The sequence below is a fragment of the Balaenoptera acutorostrata genome, chromosome 20 (assembly GCF_949987535.1).
Source record: "Balaenoptera acutorostrata chromosome 20, mBalAcu1.1, whole genome shotgun sequence".
In the NCBI taxonomy this organism is placed as follows: Eukaryota; Metazoa; Chordata; class Mammalia; order Artiodactyla; family Balaenopteridae; genus Balaenoptera; species Balaenoptera acutorostrata.
In genome coordinates, this window is record NC_080083.1 from 6,261,880 (window position 1) to 6,285,678 (window position 23,799).

Consider the following 23,799-nt stretch of genomic DNA (forward strand, 5'->3'; position numbering starts at 1 on the left):
TTGATTCTGCCCGAATAACATGGGGCACTATATCTGCAGCAGAGTTTCTTACGATCAACAAGGAAAGTTGGGAAGAGAAGTTCAAATAAACACCTTCCGAGTCCAAGGCCACCACTCACTTGATCATCTGTTTTGAGTCTGGCAGACTCTATCCCCCAACCTCTTGCCAGATGTAGAAGGGAGCAGGTCTACTATTAGCCAAGTGCAGCAGAGTGGCCTCTAACTTCTGGAAGATTTCCTAATCCTTTATCCACATCTTCTTGCCCTACCTGGGTAACAAAGGCTTTTGTTTTCCCATCACAGGCATTCCTAGCCCATCATCTTAGCTCAGAAACAAGCCTGGCATATAACCTCCCTACCTGGCAGATAACCTCTTCTCCTCTCATGCACATCCAGATTCCACTTTAGACACTCTGTGACTTTCATCTGGTCCCTGGCTTTTTGAGCAAAACATCCACAAAGTACATGGGGATGCCCAAGGGGCTAGTTTCTGGGCTAGCTCTGGGCTATAGGCAGAAGGTATGAGCAGAAGTAATTTTATCTGCAGGGAGTTATATTTTGATATTTATGTGTGTGATTTAGTTTGATTTCTCTTACCCTCTACCTTTCCCTTCATTACTGAAGAAAAAGTTTTCCATATATACTGTTCGTAGGGTACTGATGTACGAAGCGAACAAAAGAGTCAAATTCAGGGCTTTGGAACTTCTAATTAATCTATAGCAGATATAATAACCTTGAGTATCATACATCTTTATTTCAAGAACCAGGTGCTTGAAAAGAAAAAAAAAAAAGATGTTTTGAATTCTAGAAACCTTGGTTAAAAGATCAAGAGGTGAAGCCTGGAGAGAGAGGGCAAATTTTATTCATACACAAGAGATGACAAAGAGGAGCTTGGAGAACAGCTAAACCCTGCCCGAAAAGGAGTAAGAGCGACTGAGTTATAGGAGAGAAGGCAGAAGCGTAAAAGCATCCTAGATGCAGAAAAGTCTGCACAGCAGAACGAGGCTTGGGGAGGAGGGATGACAACCCGGCCGCTGCAGCGGTGAGTTTTGGGGGGTCAGGGGCAGATGTCCTCGGCTAGGGATTGCCAGCTACACCTCAGCCACTCCTACCGTGGGCATCTGCTCACACCAGGAGGGCACAGGCCCCATTCTCCATCCCCTCCATCCCCTCCCGTGAAATCACCCTCATGTCCAGAAAGATGAGGAGGGAGGAGGGATAACCTTAAAATTAACTGAGCATTTATGTAAGTGAGATTAAATTTTAAACAGCAGTGAATGAATTGCCTTAAATCAGTAAGATGACATTTTCTACCATCAAGGAGGGATGAGAGTTTGAGACCTAAACCAAATCATTTTATAGATAGAGTTTTGTCTTTCCACCCCTGATCTTTTTTTTTACTACAATACTTATTCTTGTCTCTATGCTATTGATGGGAACAGCCATATTCTGCTGGGCTGCACGTGCTTGTAATCACAGCTCTCAGAGGCGAGGATCATCTTCAGGAGGGGAAGAGGTCTGGTTGAAGAGATCGGATGGACTCGAGGCTGTCCTTCAGAAGCCAGCATTGTACATCCACCATTTCCCCTCTTAAGATTGCCTTTGTTCCTGTTAACTTTATTATTATCACTAGTTACTATTATTGACCGAGAATGTACCATTTTTCAGTCACTGTGCTAAGTGCTGTGCTTAGATGCTTATACTTTTGTTTGGGTTGCATCAGACTTGGCTGAGATGGATGTTACCACCTCTAGTCTATGAATGAGTAAATTGACAAACATACAGATTAAGGGACTGCTTTTCAATTCCACAGCTTGGGGCTGGCAACAGTGGGATTGAAATGCAAGTATCTCTGACTCTAAATCCCTTGCTCGAAGATGACTCGGTTATACTGAATTGAATTGAATTGATAACATGTACACTTGCCAGATCTGTCTGAAGTGTACATGTTATCAATTCAATGTACATTGTACATTGTGTACAATGTACAAGTGTACACTGACTCCCCCGAATCAATCTAATTGTTAAAAATTGAATGAATAATTGTCATTTGTTTTGCCTGCCCATCGTCTACATCTGTTTCTAGGTTTGAGAGATTTCCCACTTTGGGGTCTTGGTGGTAGAACTATTGGCAACAGCTTTAGGGGAACACCAGCGAGCAACACTTGGTACAGGCTGAGATTCAAGGGCAAAAGGGTCAGCAGCTTCATTGGTCTCCCATTCTCCCATCGCCCTACAGAGCAGGACTGAGACCTGTCCAAGACCTGCTGGGCACACTATGGGGTCGAGCACCAGGAAAGGGCCCTCGCCTACCTTTTGCTCTTTCACTGTATAGGGCAAGCATGAGGGTGATTTTGCAGACCACAAATAAACATTATGGACTTGGGAACCAAATTGGAATTTAACTGGAAAACAGAGAGAATGCTCTTGTGTTCAGAGGGGGAAACAGTCTCCCAGGCCTGGGGTATCCACGTACGGCTTCCCAAAGACGTGGGAGATGCACCTTGAAGAATGACTCCATTTTATTAAGGAGATGTGAAGTGGATTATAGAACGTCAACTCCACGGAATATTACGGGATCATTAACATTATAATTAGAAAAACTGTGTAATAACTTGAAAAAACGGTATACTAGTAAGTGAGCACGGCGGAATCAAACTCTCTGCTATGATCACAACTCGGTAAACTCCATGCTTATGAGTGTGCGATGGAAAGAAAGCTGGAAGATAAAAACAAAGGATGTGTTTTTTGTGGTGCAATTCGGGGTGAATTTTCTTTTTCATTTCCATTTCCTTTGGGATTTTTTGTTCTTGTTATCAATACAATACCATTTTGAAAGCAATGGGGGCTGGCAAGATGAGTGTTCCTAGCCAGAAAAACAACCTTGTCATAGACTTGAGACTGTGAGGGCAGTCTGTTTGTATGCTAGGGTTTCTGCAGTTGAGTTTTTTGTCTGTTGAACAGCTGTGCTCAGACAGCACCGCTAGACCAGAAACCAGGACTGTTTTGATGGAATGTTCCAGACAGGCACAAACTCAGGCAAGCAACTCGCTCCTTGACTTAGTGAAGGAGACACCAGGGTCTTAGGAAGTCCTTTCTACCTGGGAGGTGCAGGAGAAAGAGGGGCTTTTGGACTCGAGTGGAAGGTGTTTGGTGTGTGAGTCTTGGTGGGAGGGTGTTTGGGGAGCTGAGAGGACATGACCAGAGCCAACCATCTCTGCTCTGGAGGTTTTAGCAGCAGTCACACCCTTTGTCTGGCAACATTTACCCGACACCACTTTTTTTCAGAAAAACTGGGGAGTGGGGAGCTGCCTATCCAGCAGCCAACTAAGCTGTTTTCATTTTACGCTAATTGGCCCCGAACTGGTCAGCAGCGGCATGGAGATGCTCCCTCATCTCACATCCCACGCCCCGGTCCATGGCATCCAGCGAGAGCCCCAAGATCCCAGCCGCCCTCCAGATCCAAGCAGCTCACCTGCACATGAATCGTGGGCCAGCTCAGGCTGTGAGCCACTCTCATTTTTCTTACAGAGAGCAACCTGGGAGAGGTGTCCTGAAGGGTGGAAGCACATGGAAATTCAAGAGGTCTCAAGCACTGGGGCTGCCTTCGTTTTCCTGGCTCACAAATCCGAGAACAACTTGAAAGGAAGAATTGTCAGGGCTGTCTCAGATCCTTGCTTCTGTCCCCCGACGTCCCAACCTGGGATTAGAAATGACGCTGCATTCGTGGGAACTAGGTACCCCAAGTTTCTGGCTCCTGCTCTCCATCTGCTTCCTGTAACTTCCCCAAAGCCCCACCGTTAGTGCCCAGGTCCCCCGGGGTGCTCACGATTAGCCTTCTTAAGTTCCTCCACCCTGAGCTTCTTGTTGATATCATGACCAAGGGGCCTGCTGAGGCTGCCAGGGATTTCCAGAGTGCTGCTGCCCCACACAGCAGGCTGCCCACGGGTTCAGCAGAGCTGCAGGGCCCTCAAGGCAAGTACCTCCGCCCTGAGCCCCTGCTCCACTGCACTGACCCTCAGCATGAGAGCTGGGCTGGCTTCCGCCCAGAAGCGGGGAGCAGGCCCACCGAACTCTCTGCTCTCCTTTGTCATTTGAGCCTCCAAGCAGCCTTGTGTGTGCCTGGAATAATCTAGAAGAGCAACTGCCTCTATTTTCACCTTCAATCTCTCTTTTTAGGTAGGCTTAGACATGGACCACGGAGCAGGGCGAAGGAACAGACGCCTGGACAGGTCCAAAGTACGCTTTCTGTCACATCCTTCCCTCCCAAGAAGGTCTTCTTGCCTCGAAGGCACTTTCCAAGCAGTTTATGCAAAAATATGTAAATATCACCTGCCCCACACCCAGAATGCTTGATTCTTACTCGTAATCCTGCTCTACACGCCTTCAAGCTTTCTAAACTCAGTCCTTCCTCCAAATATAGGTGCTGAATGAGAAGATGTAAGGCATTACGTCACAATCACCATCACACCAATCATCATTACCCTCCTCTTCAAGGTGCGCCCTGGGTACCACACAGTGCCACACCCCTGATGCATGCCCCGGCCTCATGCAGCATTAGTGAAAAAGAGACCACAGGCCCTAAATCAAGTCTCTTGTGCCAAGCCTATGTCACCAAACCTAGACTTAATACCTAACCAGTTGCAGTTTCAGCCTCCCCGTGGAATGTAATCTTAACCAGTCTGTCTGGGATCACCTGGTCAGAACTAGTGAGGTAACCTGCCTGGTGGACCCCTACCTTCCCCCAAAGGAAGGTGACCTTGCCTGATAAGATGCACTCTTTGCTGGAAACTTCCTTGTCCTGCGTCCCTCTGCCTATAAAAGTCTCTCATTTTGGGCAGCCCTTCAGAGCTCCTTCCTCTTTGATAGATGGGATGCTGTCTGATTCATGAATCACTGAATGAAGCCAATAAGATCTTTACATTTTACTGAAGTTGAAAGTTCTTTCTTAACAAAAAACAAAATTCACTTCAGTTAATTTATCTCATATTTGTCTGAGCCCACTGATACTCTGAGTTTGCTTCCTGAGCCCCTAGTGGGGTATAAGGATGGGCTGCTTTGAATAATTTCCGTGTACTCTAGGGCCTAGGGGCTGTTCTAGTTGTCTGGTACCCGGCCCCCCAGTGGGGTGATTAGGGCAGGTGGATGGTGGTCTGGAGTGGAAGAGCTCCAAAAAGGAGGTGGTTGGAGAGAATGGGCCCTGGATTGGTTACTTTGCCTATGAAAGGCCCACTCAGGTGAGTTGTTTGCTATCGCTAGGAATTGGCCAGCCCTGGGAGGGGCAATCTCTCCACTGTCAGCAAGACCCCAGATGTCAAAGGGTTAGAACAAAAAGGCATGCTTCTACAAGGTGTCATACAGTTTTATTATAATGGTTGACTGTTGAACAACCTTGCATCCTAGTTCCATAGCCTAAAAGTTCCCAAAGGGATGAAAACTAATAAGAAGGCAGAGGTCCAAAGAGTAAAGACAGTCTTGAGCCACCACAGAACATCACTGGTGACTTGAAGGAGACTGAGGTCACCAAAGGGCAGCCCAGGGAGTGTGTGGATAGAGGTGGAGGCCAGCAGCAATGGCTGTAGGGTGTGCACTAAAGGTCTGTGAACAGCAGTCTCTTATCCACTGGCCAGACTGCTGAACTGCTAACAAGAGGTGAGAAGTCCTCCAAAGGACGTGGCTTAAATCCCACTACACTCTTCCCTGAACCGCTGGTCTCAGCATCATTGGCTCTCAGTCCTTTCAAGACAAAGACTCTCTGATGTAACCTGGCTGATTGAGACACGCTTCGATTGCTTTCCAGCTCTACAACTCGCTACCCGAGTGTCTGGTATTTAGTCACCTCTCTGCACCTCTGTTTCTTAAGCTGTAAAACAGGAATAATGTCGCTGTTGTAGGCTCTTTATGGGAATTCAGTAAGATAAAGCACGTCAGGTGCCTGGTACAGAGCCTAATATGTATAGGGGCCCAACAAATTTGGTTTCTTTTCCCTGACTTTGACAAGGCAGTGAAGGTGATAAAAACTTTTTTAAACTATGAAATATATAGCACACAGGAAAAATGGTGCAAAAAGAAAAGATAGACAGCTCAAAATTTTATCACAAAGCTGGTACCCAAACACCCATGGACCCAACACCCAGGTAAGAAAATAACACATCATTAGCACCTTAGAAGCCCCATTCATGCCTAAGCCCAAGCGGTGCCCACCCCTCCCTCCTGAAAGGGAACCATTCTCCTGATGTTTATGGTTATCCCGTGTGTGTGTGTGTATGATATATATATATATATATATATATATATATATATAATATATATATAATATATATATATAATATATAATATATTATATATATATATTATATATATATCTCTTATATCACATATGCCTATCTAAACTCTACATTTTAGTTTTAGCCACTTCTTAAACTTTGTATAAATGAATTATACAATATGCATTTTTTGTTGTTGTGTCTGCCTTTTGTTATTCAACAGTGTGTTGTCAGATAGCTTTAAATGTGTTTTCATTGAGAGATTCATGTAGCTGGTGCTTTGTTTTCCTTTCATTGCTCGGTGGTATTTCAACAGATGGATATACCGCAAGTGGTTTATCCATTTTTGCAGTTGATGCACGTTGTGTTGTTTCCAGTTTGGGGGCTATTACAAATAGTCGTGCAGCAAACATTCCTGTACATGATTCCTGATGCATTCCTGTTAAGTATATAGTTAGAAATGGAACTGCTGAGTTACAGGGAATGCAAATCCTCAACTTTAGCAGAAAATGCCAGGTTTCAAAAGTGGTTGTACCCATTTATATTCCTTAGAAATTTAGAAACTCGTTGCTCTATGTCCTCATCTACTTGGTAAAGTCAGCCTTTCAAATTTCAGCCACAGTTCTTGTAAGTATGCAGTGGCTTTGCGCTGTTGTTCTAATTCACATTTCTATGATTTCTAATGAGGCTGAGCATTTCGTGTTTATTGGCCATTTGGATACCTTCTTTTGTACCTGTTTAAGAGCATGTTGAAGTCTCTTGCCCATTTTTCTGTTAGACTGTCTGTCTTTTCTTTGACTTATAATAGTTTTTTAAAAAAAATATTCTGGATGGAAGCCCTTTTTTGACTTTATGCAGCAAATATATTTTTCCAGTCTTTGGGTTGCCTTTTTATTCGTTTTCTTAATGGCATCTTTGAACGAGCAGAAGTTCTTAATTTTTGAAGATAGTCAAGTTAACCTTTTCCTTTGTGGTTAGCAGTGTGTGTGTGTGTGTGTGTGTGTGTGTGTGACGTTTTACGTCACCTACTCCAAGATTATGAAGAGCCATCCTTTAGATGTTCCTTTGTTTTACTTTGAACACCTAACATATTCTAAATCCAGCTGGAGTTGGTTTGGGGTATGGTATGTGTGGTAAACACCAAAATTTTCTGTCCTTTCCCTTGTATTTGCACATGAATATCCAATTGTTCCAGCACAATTGGCTGAAAAGCCCACCCTTGCTTCTTTGTAGTGCCACATCTGTCATCTGTCCATTCATGCATGATTCTATTTCTAGGCTATTATTTATTCCATTGATCTATTTGTCTATCCTTGTCTTAATTAATCTCTTATAATAATTCTTAATATCAAGTAGAGTCAGGCTCCCACCCTTCATCTCTGAAAGTGTCTTAACTTTCTTTGCCATTTGCTTTTCTAGATAAAGTTTAGGATCAGTTCCCAATTTTTCCCCCAAAATAAAACCTTGAGATTGTATTGAATCTATCAATTTATCTAGCAAGAATTGACATCTTAAAAATATTGAGTTTCAAATTTGCATGGTATAACCCTTCATTTATTTGGGTCTTCTTTAATTTCTCTTTTTGTATTTTCTGCAACGAAGTCTTTAAACAACTTTTGTTAGATTGAATCCTTGGTATTTGATATTTTTGATGCTAATGTAAGGTGTATATTTAAAAATTTTTTTTCATGTTATGGCAGGTATTATTTCTAATCTCAGAGGGAAAACTCTCAATAATTTGCCATTAAATATAAATATATATAATATAAATTTAAAAGATTATATCCCTATATCTTTAATCAGCTTACAGAATTTCCTTTCCACTCCTAGCTTACTAAGATTTTTGTTTTTGTGTTTTCAATTTAATGAACAAATGTTTAATTTTCTAGATGACTTTTCTACATCTGTTATTTTTCCCTTTATTCTGTTAATATGGTATATTACGTTGATTTTTAAATGTTTACTTAAACCATGTATTCCTGAAATAAACTCAAATACTTAATAATAATATATTATCATATATATGCTAAATATATATACATATATACATATTTATGTATATATTGCCAGATTCAGCTTGCTAACATTTTCTTTAGGATTTTTGCCTCTCTGCTCACAAATGAGTATCTTCTTTTCTCATAATGACCTTGTCAGGTATTTGTTAAGGTATTCTGACGTCATAAAACAAACTGGGGAGTAGTCTCTCTTACTCTTTGTGCAAGATTGCCATTGCCGGTAAAGCTATTTGCTCCTACAATTGCATTTGTAGAACATTTAAAATTCTAGTTTCATTTTCTTTAAGTTATTAAAATATTCAGATTTTCTATTTCCTCCTGTGTCACTTTTTTGCATTTTATTGTCTTATATTTTTTAAATTGAAGTACAGTTGATTTATAATGTTTCAGACATACAGCAATTACAAGATATTGAATATAGGTCCTTGTTCGGCCTCTTGGGTCACTTTTAATAAATTATATGTTTCTGGATTCATCTCATCTAAAACTTTGTATGTGTTGACATAAGGCTGTTGATAATATTCTCTTATTTCCTTTCTCTGCATGATCTTCGGTGACGTGCCCTGTTTTGTTCCTGACGTTAGATATTCGTGCCTTCCTTCCTTTTCTCGTGATCAATCTTACTAGACATGTGTCACTTTATTAGGCTCCCCTTTCTGTCCAAAGTATAGCTTTACTGATCCTCTTTTGTAGGCTATCTCTGTCATAAATTTTTGCTTTTATATTTATTTTTCTTTCTTCTACGTTTCTTTAACATTTGTCATATATGCTTTTATTTAACATCTTTATTGGAGTATAATAGCTTTACATTGTTGTGTTAGTTGCTGCTGTGTAACAAAGTGCATCAGCTATACGTATACATATATCCCCATATCCCCTCCCTCTTGCGTCTCCCTCCCACTCTCCCTTTCCAACCCCTCTAGGTGGTCACAAAGCACCGAGCTGATCTCCCTGTGCTGTGCAGCTGCTTCCCACTAGCTATTGATTTTGGTAGTGTATATAAGTCCCTGCCACTCTCTCACTTCGTCCCAGCTTACCCTCCCCTCTCCCCGTGTCCTCAAGTCCAATCTCTACATTTGCGTCTTTTTTCCTGTCCTGCCCCTAGGTTCTTCATACCATTTTTTTTCCTTTAGATTCCATATATATGTGTTAGCATATGGTATTTATTTTTCTCTTTCTGACTTATTTCACTCTGTATGACAGACTCTAGGTCCACCCACCTCACTACAAATAACTCAATTTCGTTTCTTTTTATGGCTGAGTAATATTCCATTGTATATATGTGCCACATCTTCTTTATCCATTCATCTGTCGATGGACACTTAGGTTGCTTCCATGTCCTGGCTATTGTAAATAGTGCTGCAATGAACACTGTGGTACATGACTCTTTTTGAATTATGGTTTTCTCAGGGTATATGCTGAGTAGTCAGATTGCTGGGTCATATGGTAGTTCTAGTTTTAGTTTTTTAAGGAAGCTCCATACTGTTCTCCATAGTGGCTGTATCAATTTACATTCCCACCAACAGTGCAAGAGGGTTCCCTTTTCTCCACACCCTCTCCAGCATTTATTGTTTGTAGATTTTTTTGATGATGGCCATTCTGACCAGTGTGAGGTGATACCTCATGGTGGTTTTGATTTGCATTTCTCTAATGATTAGTGATGTTGAGCATCCTTTCATGTGTTTGTTGGCAATCTGTACATCTATTCTGGATATTTAATATAAATGGAATCATTCAATAAGAGGGGACTAGGTAATTCCCTGGTGGTCCAGTGGTTAGGACTCGGCGCTTTCATTGCAGTGGCCCAGGTTCAATCCTTGGTCAGGGAACTAAGATCCCGCAAGCCACGTGGTACGGCCAAAAGAAAAAAAAAAAAAAAAAAAAAAAAATATATATATATATATATGGACTAAAAATTCAATGGCATAAAATGTAGGTTAATGGAAATCAGTATTGTTTTCAATCTATATTGCCACTGTACTGTATTGTCATATACTGTACAATACTGATTGTGCACTGCAATAAGAAAGTCCCAAATGATTAAGGCTTTCACCTATTACTGTATCCTTCCTCCAGTAAAAGGTAATAAAGTTAGCCATCCCTCTCTCCAAATGGGGTTGGCCAGAGGATGAGACAACCCAAAAACCAATCATGTCTTTTCCAAATTCATGTTATTGTCTAATGTGGTATTTTAGGACACACACATACACACACACACCCCCCCAGAGCTTGAATTAAAATCCAAGGATTGCTGCACTTGTAGTTGTAGACCATACCATCTTCTCTAGCTACTTTAAGTAGGGAGGAATTTATTAAATGGTATTTAGTAACTTAGAAAATCTTTGGAAAGGCTGATAGAACAAGCTTCAGGTTAAGTTCAGGAACAATTATGGATGAGAAACAGAGCAGAAGCAATTACCTCTGCCATGTTTAGAAAGCTTTGTTTTTCTCTGTGAAATGGATGATCCACACTTTCCTCTTAACTTTGTTTCAAATCAAAGTGTCACTTGGGTGCATCCAATTGGTGGAAATTCAGTTAAGTTGCTTGCTGTTATCATGGTTGATTTTACATTATTATCCCTTTACATCCAGCACATTCTTATCGGCTGCTTGGGGATCAACACAGAAAGCCACCACAGAGGCTTGCACTTGCCTCTAGAACTTCCTGGGGCTCACGAATGATCCTAGGCTTCTTCTTACTGACTCCAGACCTTTCTTTTGTTGGCTCCCATCATGGCTGATCTCAATGGCTTCATACATTGACTCTCCCTCTCTGTCCAGATCTGTTTGAATCGGTGACCTTATTTTAAACTGCCTAGTTGAGTCTTAGGACACAGTTTCCAGGGATTGTGGCTCAGTTCCATGCACCAAAACTCTGGGAAAGTTTCCTCCATCATCCAGGACACACCCAGGACTTTGAAGTACTTCTCCAGACAGCCCCACACTATCCTCAACCCCTCTAACAGGGGGAGGAGGAGACACTGTACTATTATTATTGCTGTTATTAATAAGAGAGAGTGTGCTAGCATAGGAAAGCTCCCAAATAAAATGAACAGTGTCCCCTGGATTTGTGCAACATGGAGATACTGACACAGTATCCATTGGTGGGAGAGAGAAAGAACTGGAAAGGAAGCAAGTGGTTATAACAGAAAGAAGGTCAGTGGAACCTGAGATCATACACGGAGACCAACACAGTAGCTTTAAGGGTTTTGAGGCCCCTAACACACTTCTCTTACAAGCAGCAAAATAAGACTTCGTAATTTGTGTCTCTGGGCTTCCAAGCCGCGGTCCTTTCAATGACTATCTAGGTGTGGGCGGGGAGGGGGGAGGATCATTAGACCCGCATGTTCTCAGTATTGTACCTGGAAGCGCCTTGTTCCTTTTGATCATCTGCTATTTCATGTACCGGTTAGCACACCGCATTTATGCTTACGCCTATGATCTTTTGAAGATCTAAGCTCATGAATCTCTGTAAAGGTCAAAGAAATCTCATTTAATGTTATCTCCACGTTGTGGGTGATTTTTTTTTTCACTTGATAATAAAGATTTTGTTTTTAAAAATAAGAAAAAATGTCTTTGATATCCTAACTTTGAGAATTCCTTTCAAATACATTTTCCTGTGTGCAAGTATGTTTATACATGTCAGATTATGTGACTTTGAAGTGTTTTGTGTTTGTGGGTCCCAATGTGTATACATGTGTATACACATACATGTACATTATGAACTGTTGCTGTGAAGTAATGGCATTGGTTTTTGTAACATGAATGCTGAAATGACAAAAGGAGCGCACATCTAGGGCAGTGAATCTCAACAGGGAGCAATTTTGCTCCCTGGTGCGTGTGGGAGGGGCATTTAGCGCTGTCCGCAGACATTTCTGGTTGCCAAAAATGGGGTTAGGTTGCTCCTGGCATCTAGTACACAGAGGCCAGGGATGTTGCCAAACATCCTACAGCGCACGGGACAGCCCCCTGACCCCCCGCCCCTGACAAAGAGTTATTTGTCCTGAAGTGTCAATAGTGCCAAGGTTGAGAAACTCAGTTCTAGACGCATAGTACTGAACAAATGTTTACCGGGCACCTATAATATTCAAGACTCTGTTTTAGCCTTGGTTCAGAAATAAGCATAATGCAAACATCTATTGGTATGCCCCCCATGTATTTAGTAAGGGAGTGTATCAGGCAGGGTCTCAACTGGAAACATTTGCCATGCACAGATTAAGGTAAGTTGAAGAACTAGTTACAAAGGAATGAATATAGGGAGAGCATAAGGGAGAGTGTGGTGGCCTGGGCTAGTAGCCGTCAAGGTGCTATCCTCCGTGGGACCTACAGAGCTCAGGTGTGGAGTGGATACTGGAACCTGGAAGGGGATGGAGTCTTCCAGTGCAGCCACCGTGAAGGGAGGGACCTTCAGTTGAGAGTGTTAACCTTGAGGTGACCTCCAAGGGAAAGAACTAGGGGACCAATTACCCCCACCTCCCTCCCACCTACTGTAAGGGCCCCCCATGGGCCAGCAGAAGCCAGAGAACAAGGGTATCTGTTGGGCTTACAGCTCAGCCCAACAGGAAGCCGGATGGAGAACAGTGAGGGAGGGGGGCAGGCACCAGGGAACGTGAAGGCAAACGAAGGTATCTGGGCAAGGACTTACTTTGTAAAGGACTCTCACTGAAAGCAGATACCGGTAAGAGCCACCAAATCAAGGGCTCCCAGCTTTCGGAGGCGTGAGGGGCTCTTTCTAGCTTGGATGAGCTCAGGGAGGCCTCAGTAAAGGATGCAGCATTTGAAAGACAGCCTTGGGAAGCGACTAGAGTAACCCGCATGTCAGCCTTTTCCCACTTGGAAAGGTCACCTTCGCCTCGCGCACGCAGGGAGGGGGACGGTTTCGGCTGCAGGCCTCCCCAGCCTCCCCAGCCTGCTCTCCTGCCCACGGATCCCAGCCCTGCCGCCGTTCCTGGAACATTCTGCTGGAAAGCATCTCCCGGCTGGGACACTTCTCCCTGGGCCCGGCCACGCACACAAGGGGGGCTGGGCAGGCCCTGCTTCTCTCCATTAGTCTGTTTCTTTGTTCTTTGTAACACCACTATTTTACATCTATATAAGCATATATATGTGTATAATACTTTCATATATATGTGTATGTGTGTATATATATACCAACTGTTACGTAGGATCACAGTACCCAAAGGACATTTACATAATAGAGGAGCACAGATATTTAAAACCTTAATGTGACCTTCACCCTAGTACAAGGGAAAAATGCTCAACCAAGTTGAACCCACACAGGGAACGCCCTCCTGGGCTCCCCCAGCTCCTAGCCATGCTCTCCCGTTTGGGGGTCTGTTCCTCGTTGTGAATCCTCTTCTACTCTCCCTCCTATGAGTATTTTTTAAAAAATATTTATTTTATTTTGTTTATTTGGCTGCACCGGGTCTTAGCTGCGGCACACAGGATCGTTTTAGTTGCGGCATGCATGTGGGATCTAGTTCCCTGACCAGGGATTGAACCCGGCTCCCCTTCACTGGGAGCAAGAAGTCGTAACCATGGGACCACCAGGGACCACTCCTCTTCCCCTAGCGGCCTCTGTACGTAGTGAGTTGTTGACAATCCTCCTTATTCTATTGATAACTCATTGGAAAGCTGTGGGGTTTCTTTCCAATTCGGCCTCCACCATGGGCACATCCGCCTTTCCCAAGGATAAATATTAATTATCAGAGATATTACACTCTAAACCCAGAAGGTGGAAGAGAAGTATTTTTCTTACATCCCCAATGCTTTCAAAGCCTCCTCTCTACGTGTAATGAACACCTCATATCATTTACTTTTGAACAGTGTACGCGCGCCCACCCTTTCAAACTAGGACCCCCCTAGAGCCTGCTGGAAATAAGAAGTGGGCCCATTTTCCAGCTTTATGCCTCTTAAGAACTGCCCTCATGACTACACTAAGACCTAACAGGGGCTTTGTAATTAGTTCTTGGAAGAGCGAGATTCAGTTCCTAGCCAGCCAAGAGCATTCTCTTCCCCAGACTCTGAATGGAGAGAAAAAGGATGGTTTTGTTTTTCTAGTAACATAAGATTTTACACTGAGAGATGAGAGCTGGAGCATGAGGTCTGCTATTCAAGGTGGAAAGGACAGCGTGAGCATAGCACAGAGGTTGAAAATAATGCGCATAACCTACGGTTTAAATGGACATTGTTCAGAAATGTGAAAGCAATGAACTGTGGGTGTATACCTAGCAGGCACCAGATTATAGGCGATGTTTAATTATTTCCTTTAAAGATTGATTTTGTATTTTTAAAAATTACATGCTGCTGATTTAGAGAAGGATATTAACTCACTGGAATAGAATCACAAAAATCCATTTGTTTTTCCAGTTTCTGCTGCTACTTGGGTTAACTCCTTTCCCCCCCCCCCCCACTACTTGATAGTGGATTCCCTTCATGACATCATGGTTGAATTCCATAACTTTTTGGTCCGTTTGGGTTATTCTGTCAGTCTGGTTTCCTTTCTCAGACTCCGTGTTGTTTATTTTAAAACTGCTCATTTCACGGTCATTCCAAAGTCCTCTCCCACCATCCCCCAGCTCTTCCCCCAACTACAGGGGCCAAACTCAACAACAGCGGCTTAGAACAGGGAGGGTGGTACACACCAAGCTGATGTTGGGGCCCTGGGGAGGGAGAGGGGTGGAGCTTCTCCTTCCTGGCTGTCCAGTGGGAAAGTTGCTTCTTTCTGTTGGCTGCTGTTTCCTCTCTAACACTCAGTAGCCGGTAGCCATTGGTTCTGCCTGAGAGTCAAGTTTCCAAGAGAATGTTGGTTACTTCGGGGAGGTTGCCTGTTGGTGCTTCAGGGAGCCCTAGGCGGCCCTGCCCCCTGCACGTTTGCCTGGATTCAACTCCTAGCTGCGATGTGCTCCTCACCCCCTCCCAGTAGCCACTCCAGACTGCCTACGCATCCCATCTTCTTTATGGGGCCAGCAGGCCAGGTTTCAAGCTGTCTGGAGCTTTCTCCTCCGCGCCTGGTCAGCAAACACACAGGTTTGCCACGTGAAAGGAGGAGATCACCGGCTCCCTACTGGCATACGCTTCTGCCCTCTGCACCTCTGACAGGAGGCATCGTCTCGTCCCCTTTCGACCAAGATGATCTCCGGTCCCCAACCTAGTGGAGGGAGAGGGGGCTCAGGCACTTTCCTGAACCCCCTCGATTCTCCTGGTTGCTCTCCCTCTTAGCGTGGTGGAGAACAGGCTGGAGCTCCTTTTCACGAACGTGACACTCCTTCAAAATGCCACCTCCTCTCCCTCTCGCCTCCTTTCATGTTGCCGTTGTGTGTGAGGAGTGGGTGGGTGGTACTCTCGTTACTGAATGGCATCCTTCTACACGCCCTGAAGGAAGGGGGCTGACCACAGAGCTGGTGGTCCTAGCAAGTGAGAAGGTGGGGTGCCTCGTAACAGCTGTTTTCAGCCGTGGACCTGAGTAGCCAATTGCAATAGGTGGCAACTGACAACCCCGTGTTCCTGTTATGACCACCCTTCAAAGATACGTGTATCCCCTCCCACAATTTGGTTCGGATGTCAGAAATGATGATGCCACACATTCACCAAGAAGGTATGAAAAGTTTTATTACTCAGGGATTTGAGGTCTCTGGGGAGAGCAGAGCAGGACTCTTAAGTAGACCCCAAATAACTTCAGAGATGGAGGAAGGGAGCCAGGCCTGGGTTCTTCAGGCAGTTACGGAATGGGGGCCAGGGTGAGAGTTCTCAGGCAGGGGCAGGGGCTAGCTGGGTTTCATTCTCCCGCTGGCGCCAAGGAGGCTTTCTTACCAGTTTCCCCAGATGTCGGGTACAAGGGGTAGAGGGATGGGTGGAGCTTAAAAATTGTCAGTCGTTGAACATAAAAAACGGGGCCCACAAGCACATGAAAAGATGCTCAACATCATTAATTATTAGATAAATGAAATCAAAACCACAATGAGGTATCACCTCACTCCGGTCAGAATGGCCATCATCAAAAATCTATGAATAATAAATGCTGGAGAGGGTGTGGAGAAAAGGGAACCCTCCTCCACTGTTGGTGGGAATGTAAATTGGTGTAGCTGCTCTGCAGAACAGTATGGAGGTTCTTCAAAAAACTAAAAACAGAGTTGCCATATGATTCAGCAATCCCACTCCTGGGCATATATCCAGAGAAAACTCTAATTCGAAAAGATACATGCATCCCAATGTTCATGGCAGCACTATTTACAATAGCCAAGATGTGGAAGTGACCTAAATGTCCATCAACAGATGAATGGATAAAGAAGATGTGGTATATATCCACAATGAAGTACTACTCAGCCATAAAAAAAGAATGAAATACTGCCATTTGCAGCAACATGGATGGACCTAGAGATTACCATACTAAGTGAAGTGAGTCAGAAAGAGAAAGACAGGGCTTCCCTGGTGGCGCAGTGGTTGAGAATCTGCCTGCCAATGCAAGGGACACGGGTTCGGGCCCTGGTCTGGGAAGATCCCACATGCCGTGGAGCAACTAGGCCCGTGAGCCACAACTACTGAGCCTGCGCGTCTGGAGCCTGTGCTCCACAGCAAGAGAGGCCGCGACAGTGAGAGGCCCGCACAACGCGATGAGGAGTGGCCCCTGCTTGCCGCAACTAGAGAAAGCCCTTGCACAGAAACGAAGACCCAACACAGCCAAAAATATAAATAAATAAATTAATTAATTAAAAAAAAAAAAGAAAGAAAGAGAAAGACAAATATCATATGATATTGCTTATATGTGGAATCTAAAATATGACACAAATGAACTTATCTACAAAACAGAAACAGACTCAGAGACATAGAAAACAATCTTATGGTTACCAAAGAGAAAAGGGGGGAGGGATAAATTAGGAGTTTGGGATTAACATATACACACTACTATATATAAAATAGATAAACAACAAGGACCTACTATATAGCACAGGGAACTATATTCAATATATGGTAATAAACTGTAATAGAAAATAATCTGAAAAATTATATATATATATATATATATATATATATATATATATATATACACACACACACACACACATATATGAATCACTTTGGGGGAATTCCCTGGTGGTCCAGTGGTTAAGACTCTGAGCTTCCAATGCTGGGGGCCCGGCTTTGATACCTGGTCGGGGAACTAGGACCCCACAAGCTGCACTGTGCAGCCAAAAAAAAACAAACAAAAAACCGAATCACTTTGCTGTGCGCCTGAAACTAACACAATATTGTAAATCAACTATACTTCAATTAAAAGCATTTGAAAAGAACGGGGCCAGATTCTTTCTTACAGTTACTTAGACATTAGAGAAAACTCAGATGGCTGCTCTTCAAAGTCATCGCTGCGGAAGGCTGGTCTGGTCCTCCAAGGAGCAGAAACCAAGATGGGATTAACTGTGCAAGGGTTTTTAGGAAAAATGCCTGCGGGGGGAAAAAAAATAGGGAGCAGACCAGACAAGCTGGAAGAGCCGCCATCAGACTGTGACACACAAGTTTGACCTTGAGTGAAGGACAGAAAAAGAGAAGGTTTGATGGAAATGTCCTAGGCTGCCATGTCATCTGCAAAAGGATCAGCAAAGTCTGGGGATGTTTCTGTGCTGAGGTCAGCCATCCCAGGAGTCCCCGCCAGGAAGGGGTCTGCCTTCGTGCCCCTGCTGCATGCGGGTCTGAGCTGGGAGGAGCCCTGGCCTTCGTGTGCCCAGGTGGCTTCCCCGGCTCTGCAGCTGGGCCCCTGTCAATTGTCCTTCCTATAGGTGGAAGACCGGGAGGCAGTCTCATGGCCACCCCATACAGACACCTAGTCCAATGATTGTTTCATCGCTAAAATCATTCTGCAGCTCCTTTTCAGGGAGATGTCTTCACGGGATAGTATAGAAGCAATGAAAGGGCAGAGAGTTTCATAGCTTTTAAAAAGACCCTTTACTCTTGACCAAAACCAGCATCGGGCAGCTAGAGTACCCCTCTTAGTACTTACCTGTGTGGATTTGGCTATTGCACACACACACACACACACACACACACACACACACACACAAAGAATCTGCACTTAAATGATAAAAGTCATCATTAACGACATCCCAAGGAATATGCCACAGTATCTGAAGGCAGTATCTGAATTAAAAGGAACAATTCCAGACACCTGTTGAACAATGGTAACATCGTAAGAATAATTGTACTACCTTCCAACGTGACTTCACTGAGGTGGACCGTTCTCAGCATACATAGGATTTCGGGGACAATAGTGAAAATTAAAAATAGCTCTGCTTTATACCTTCATTTCTTCTCTGTGTGTGCACGGACAGATGGGTATGTGTGGAAATTATTCACCATAAAGCTGATGAATGGACTCTTCCAAAGCTCTGTGCTTAATTTTGTATTTTTGTTAATATTTGTACTTTTTATTAATATTAATATTTGTACTTTTTATTAATATTAATATTAATATTTGTACTTTTATATTCTTTTTATTTTCAGAGGGAGATTCCCAAATTTTATAACTTTTAGGATCCACAAAGCCTTCATCCACCCCAGGAATGTGTATTTGTGTCTGCACATCCTGGCTGTGTTTGTGTGTATTCCTATGGCTTCCTTTCCCCCATCCTCACACTTGGGTGCATATGGTTCTCCAGATGGGGTAATGCTCTCCTTCACACATGTTTTTAAATGTCTTTGGATTGTTTAGCAAAAAGAAGTTAAAGGGTAAAAGAGGAAAAAACCTGCTTAGACAAATCTCTGAACCAAAGTGAGGGATGGAGGAGGGACATTTTTCTTTCCCTCCCAGGGAAAGTTTCCAGTTTAGTCAAAGTTCAAGCTTCAAGTTTCCACTGTAGTCAAATTTGGGGGAAATGATCTCTTCCTTCAGGCCACTAGAGGGCACCAGTGTGCAGACAATTGTCAGGTTTGGGAGGGGTGCTGAGCTCCACGGAGCAAGAGGGAAGGTGACTCTCACATTCCCATAGCCACCGAGTCCCTTTTCCTTTTCAAAACACCTCTTCCTACACTCAGGATGTTTCTTTCTGGATCTGAATCATCCTAGTATTTCCTCCTTGCCTACCCTCCTATGAGGCTACACAGCCCCCTCCTCCAGATTCCTTGTTGTCATGACCATCATCTCTGTGGATGAAGGTTAAAGGACCCCCAGGAGCATAGACCAGGGAGACCTACGGCTCCCGGAAAGAACACTGAAATTATTATCAGGATACCTGGACTCAAGCCCCGGATCTGTCATTGGCTGTGTGATCTTGAGAAAATCACTTTACCTCTCTGAACCTCTGTGTGCTTATCTGCAAAATGGGAGGTAGAGTCCTCTAAAGTTCTTTGTGTTTCTGAGAAAAAGACCGGATATAGTTAAGCATCCTCCTTTGAAGGCAAAAGCCTCGTTCTTTCCTGTCATGCCGAAAACCCCTCCTTCTAAAATTCTAAAACCTGCTTCTTTAGTATTCTTTATCAACTCCTGATGAATAAAATTTCAAATTAAGGACTTCTTTGGGTTTCCAGGCCAACATATAAGGAACTTGGACTTCTACTCTCCCATCCACACAACAGGAGAAAATATGAACAAACTGAAAATCAACAACTCTTCTTAGATCAATCAGAAAACTGACATCATAGGGCAAACTGCTACCCGCCCCCCCGCCCCCCCCCCCACCAAATGGAAGAGACAGACAGGTAGACAAAGAATCACACCTTACTGGAGCTGAAGACCAGAAGAAGAAAACTCTGCAGGAACCAGTACTGGGTTCCTTTTATCTAGTTTATCACATCAAACTTGCAACAAAAAATGACAAAGCATACTAAAAGACAAAAAACAGAACAAAACAAAAAACGACACAGGTTGAAGAGACAGGGCAAACATCAGAACCAAACTCAAGTGTGGCAGAGATGTCAGAATTAGCAGACTGGGAATTTAAAATGACTATGATTAGTATTCCAAGGGCTCTAATGGAAAAAGTAGACAACATGCAAGAACAGATTGGCAGATTGGTAATGGAAGCCGTGAGATGGAAACTCCAAGAAAGAATCAAAAGGAAAGGCTAGAGATCAAAACACCATGACAGGAATGAAGAACGCCTTTGATGGACTCATCAATAAACTGGACTCAGCCGAGGAAAGAATCAATGAGCTTGAAGACATCAATAGAAACTTCAAAAACTGAAGTTCAAAGAGGAAAAAGAATGAAAAAGATAGAACAAAATACCGAAGGGCCGCAGGACAATAACAAAAGGGGTAATGTACATGTATTAGGATTACCAAATTAAAGACTTCCTCTCTCATCTATTCATAACCACATCACTTACATAGCTACATCACTCTACCCTGCAAAACCCAGAGCTGAACTAAGAAACCATGGTTTTGCTTGTAACTCCTAACATTGCCACACCTTATTAAATTATCTCTGTTTAAACAATGAAAGACTTCCCGAGTGATGGGTGAGAATTTGAGGCAGGGGAAAGGGGCTTACCTGGTTTGTCTGTAACCTCTTTGGACACATTAAACTGGGCTTGAAGTGACTTCCATCTTCTCCCATCTTCTGCCCGAATCTCCTACTCCTCAAAAGACAGCTCGCTCAAACCACTGGATTGTGACCAGTGAACTGATATTTCTTCATGGTATCAACTGGAAAGTCATATCCCGTTTCCAATGGAGCTTTGCCTGGAGCTGGAGAAAAATTGGACCAGAGAGTTTGGAGTAGCATGTGGAGAGGTAACTTCCTTGCTGTCTCTCCAAGGTCACAGGCTTGAGGTCTGCTGACTATACTTATTTCTCCTGTTCCATCACTTTCTCTTTATTTTAATCACCTTCATTATAAATGTCCTCATAAAAGGCCTGCCACCTTCCATCCTCGTTGCTACCCAACCCCAGTCCCATCTGCATCCTGCTTAGGATTCTTCAGTAGCATCCTTCTTGAGAGGGACATTCAAAGCCATCTATGACCTAGTGAGTGGATCTCTCGCTGCACCCCCCTGACCCTTTCCTTTCTCACCAGCCACCATGTTCGTGCAACACTGAGCTGTTTGTCGTTATCACAACCCAAGGCATCTTACTTCCTTGTCCTTACGTATGCTGCTCCCTCTGCTGGAAAGATTTCTCCCCACTCTTGGACTAGGTTATCAACATCTTGCTCTAAGATTCAGCTCAAGTGCCCCCTCCACCAGGAAGTCTTCCCTGAGAAGCCAGTCCAGGTTTCATGCCTCTCCTAGTTTCTCCCCCATAACACAGGCAGACCTGTGCTATGCCACTTCCCTGGACTACCATCGCTTCCCTAGTCACCTTCAAGTGCCTGGAGGGCAAGAATTGTGTCCCTTTCTCTAAGCTTATTATCCAGTACAATATATGGAACATGGTTTGTTACATGAATAAAAGTATGAAATCGTTGACAGACTGTAAAAATCTCAAAAATATGCTGTGAAAAGAAGGTGAATGTGGAACATGAGGGAGAAGAAAAGAAAAAGAAGAAAAGCAAAGCAGAAAAGAAAGTAGGCAGGAAAGTTCTATGTACTGTTTTAAACATAATAATTGGAGGAATTAACATTTCAGTCCTGGTTCAGACTGTTAAGGAAATACAGTTTAAGAAATGCCTTTTGAAATGCATTTTTGAAAAACCTTAAAGATAAGAATCAGTAGAGCTTAAAACGAAATACGTCTTTCAAAATGCTAAATCCACTTGTCAAGCCAGAAAGCAAAGAAAACATAAAAAGGTGGAAAGCATAGAAAAAGATGACAGAACAAAGATCAAACATAGGAGTTGTATCAATAAAAGCAAATGGATCAAGCTTTTCTATTAAAAGACAAAACCAATGGGGTCAAAACCCCAAACCTGGGTATGTACTGTCTACAATTTACACACCTAAAATAAAATGATCCAAACAGACTAAGATAAAAGCATGGGAAAAGACATGGCTGAAATATTCAAAAGGAAAAATATGGAAAATGGAAGTTACCATATTAATAGAAGACAAAGTAAAAAAATCTAAGGTAAAAGACATTATATGAGACAAAGTTTTTTGTTTTACTTTTTAATTAATTTAATGTTTTAATCAAAAAAAGTTAAACATGGGCACAGTCTAAATTTTTTTTACTTCTAAAAGGATATAACAAATATGTCAGGTCCTTATCCCTCATCCCCATCCAACATTCTAAAGGCAACATTTTTCAGTTCTTTTGGCTGTTTCTTATATGTAAGAAACATGTTAAGATTAATGGACATAAACAGACCTCAGTTGATCAATGATATTAGCTTCTTATATTGCCAACAAAAGATTTTTTGTATACCCATTTTACCCTCCTCTCATTCTTCTGTTGTAGTTATATCACAGTTTGGAGGTTTGTCCATATCCACTATTGTATCAGTTAGGAATGTGCTTGGCTGCAAGTAACAGAAAACACATCTAGCAATGGCTTTCAGGCAGTCAAAAGCTGATGTGGTGGTTTTAAGATGTCCTTAGGGACCCAGGCTTTTAAAATTTTTCTGTTCTCCCATTTTAGGCTCGTAGTTTTTGCCCTCATGGTCACAGGACAGCTGCTACACCTCCAATGTTGCACCTATGTTTCAGGGAAGGAAAAAAAAAGGAAGGAAGAAGGGAAGCCAGAGGAGAAAGAGAAAGAAAAAGTTTCCGAGGAACACTTAGCCCATGTCTCATTAGCAGGCTCTGGGTCACACACCTCCAACTGCAAGGTAATCTAACATCGCAAGAATTTTTAGATAGGCACATCGCTGCCTGAACAAAATTGAGGTTTGGAATCAAGGAAGAAAGGAGTGTAGACACTGGCAAGGTAACCAACAGTGTGTGTCACAGGTGTTTTTATTATTATCTCTATGTAAATAGTGCTAACTGCTTAACCAATAATTGTCGTAAGTGTTTTCTTTCTTGTACATCTTTTTGTTTTGCCTGGAGTCAGAGCTTGCCTCATTATTTTTCATTTGCTTAAGGTTTTTTTTCCCCTTGAACTTGTGGCTAACTTTTCCCATAAATACCAAAAGCTCTGTGAGATATCTCTCAACATTATCTTCATGTGCTTAAATCCGTCAGATGATCTATCATTTCGAACCTTTTTCAGGAGACATCACTACTTGAGCCCTCCATCCTTCTGCTCCATCTCTAGGTTTGAAGCCACACTGTCAGCTGGGACATCCCTCCATCCCCTTTCCCCACTTTTCTGAGTCTTCGGTCTTTCATTTTCTTGAATTACGATCTAATTTTGTTGGAGTATATCCTTTAGTTGCTTTCTGGAAGGAAAAAAAGAGAAAAAGACATATGCTAGTTTATATATATATTTTTTAGACTTTTGCATTCCTACCCTAACACTTAATTGCAAATCTTGCCAGTCTAGAATTCTAGGTTGGAATTCGTTTCTCTCCAATTTTTAAAGTCTTTGCCGCATTGCTTTTTTGAAGTCCAGTGCCATTCTGGTTACTGATTTTTGCTTGTGCCCTGTTTCCCACCCCACCTTTCATGTTTTTAGGTTCTTCCCTTTATCTCAGTATTCTAAAATTTCAC

General features: G+C 42.9%; 1 long non-coding RNA gene across 1 annotated transcript in view; it reads right to left on the reverse strand.

Moving 5' to 3' along the window:
• The window catches only part of LOC130705936 (uncharacterized), a 58,360-nt gene extending 37,273 nt beyond the window's left edge, over window positions 1–21,087 (reverse strand). Inside the window, exons 1-2 of the long non-coding RNA XR_009006333.1 lie at window positions 20,763–21,087; window positions 3,476–3,700 (exon numbers count right to left, since the gene is read on the reverse strand). This is a non-coding gene — a long non-coding RNA (uncharacterized LOC130705936). The remainder of the gene's footprint in view (window positions 1–3,475; window positions 3,701–20,762) is intronic.
• Between the last annotated feature and the right edge of the window lie 2,712 nt (window positions 21,088–23,799).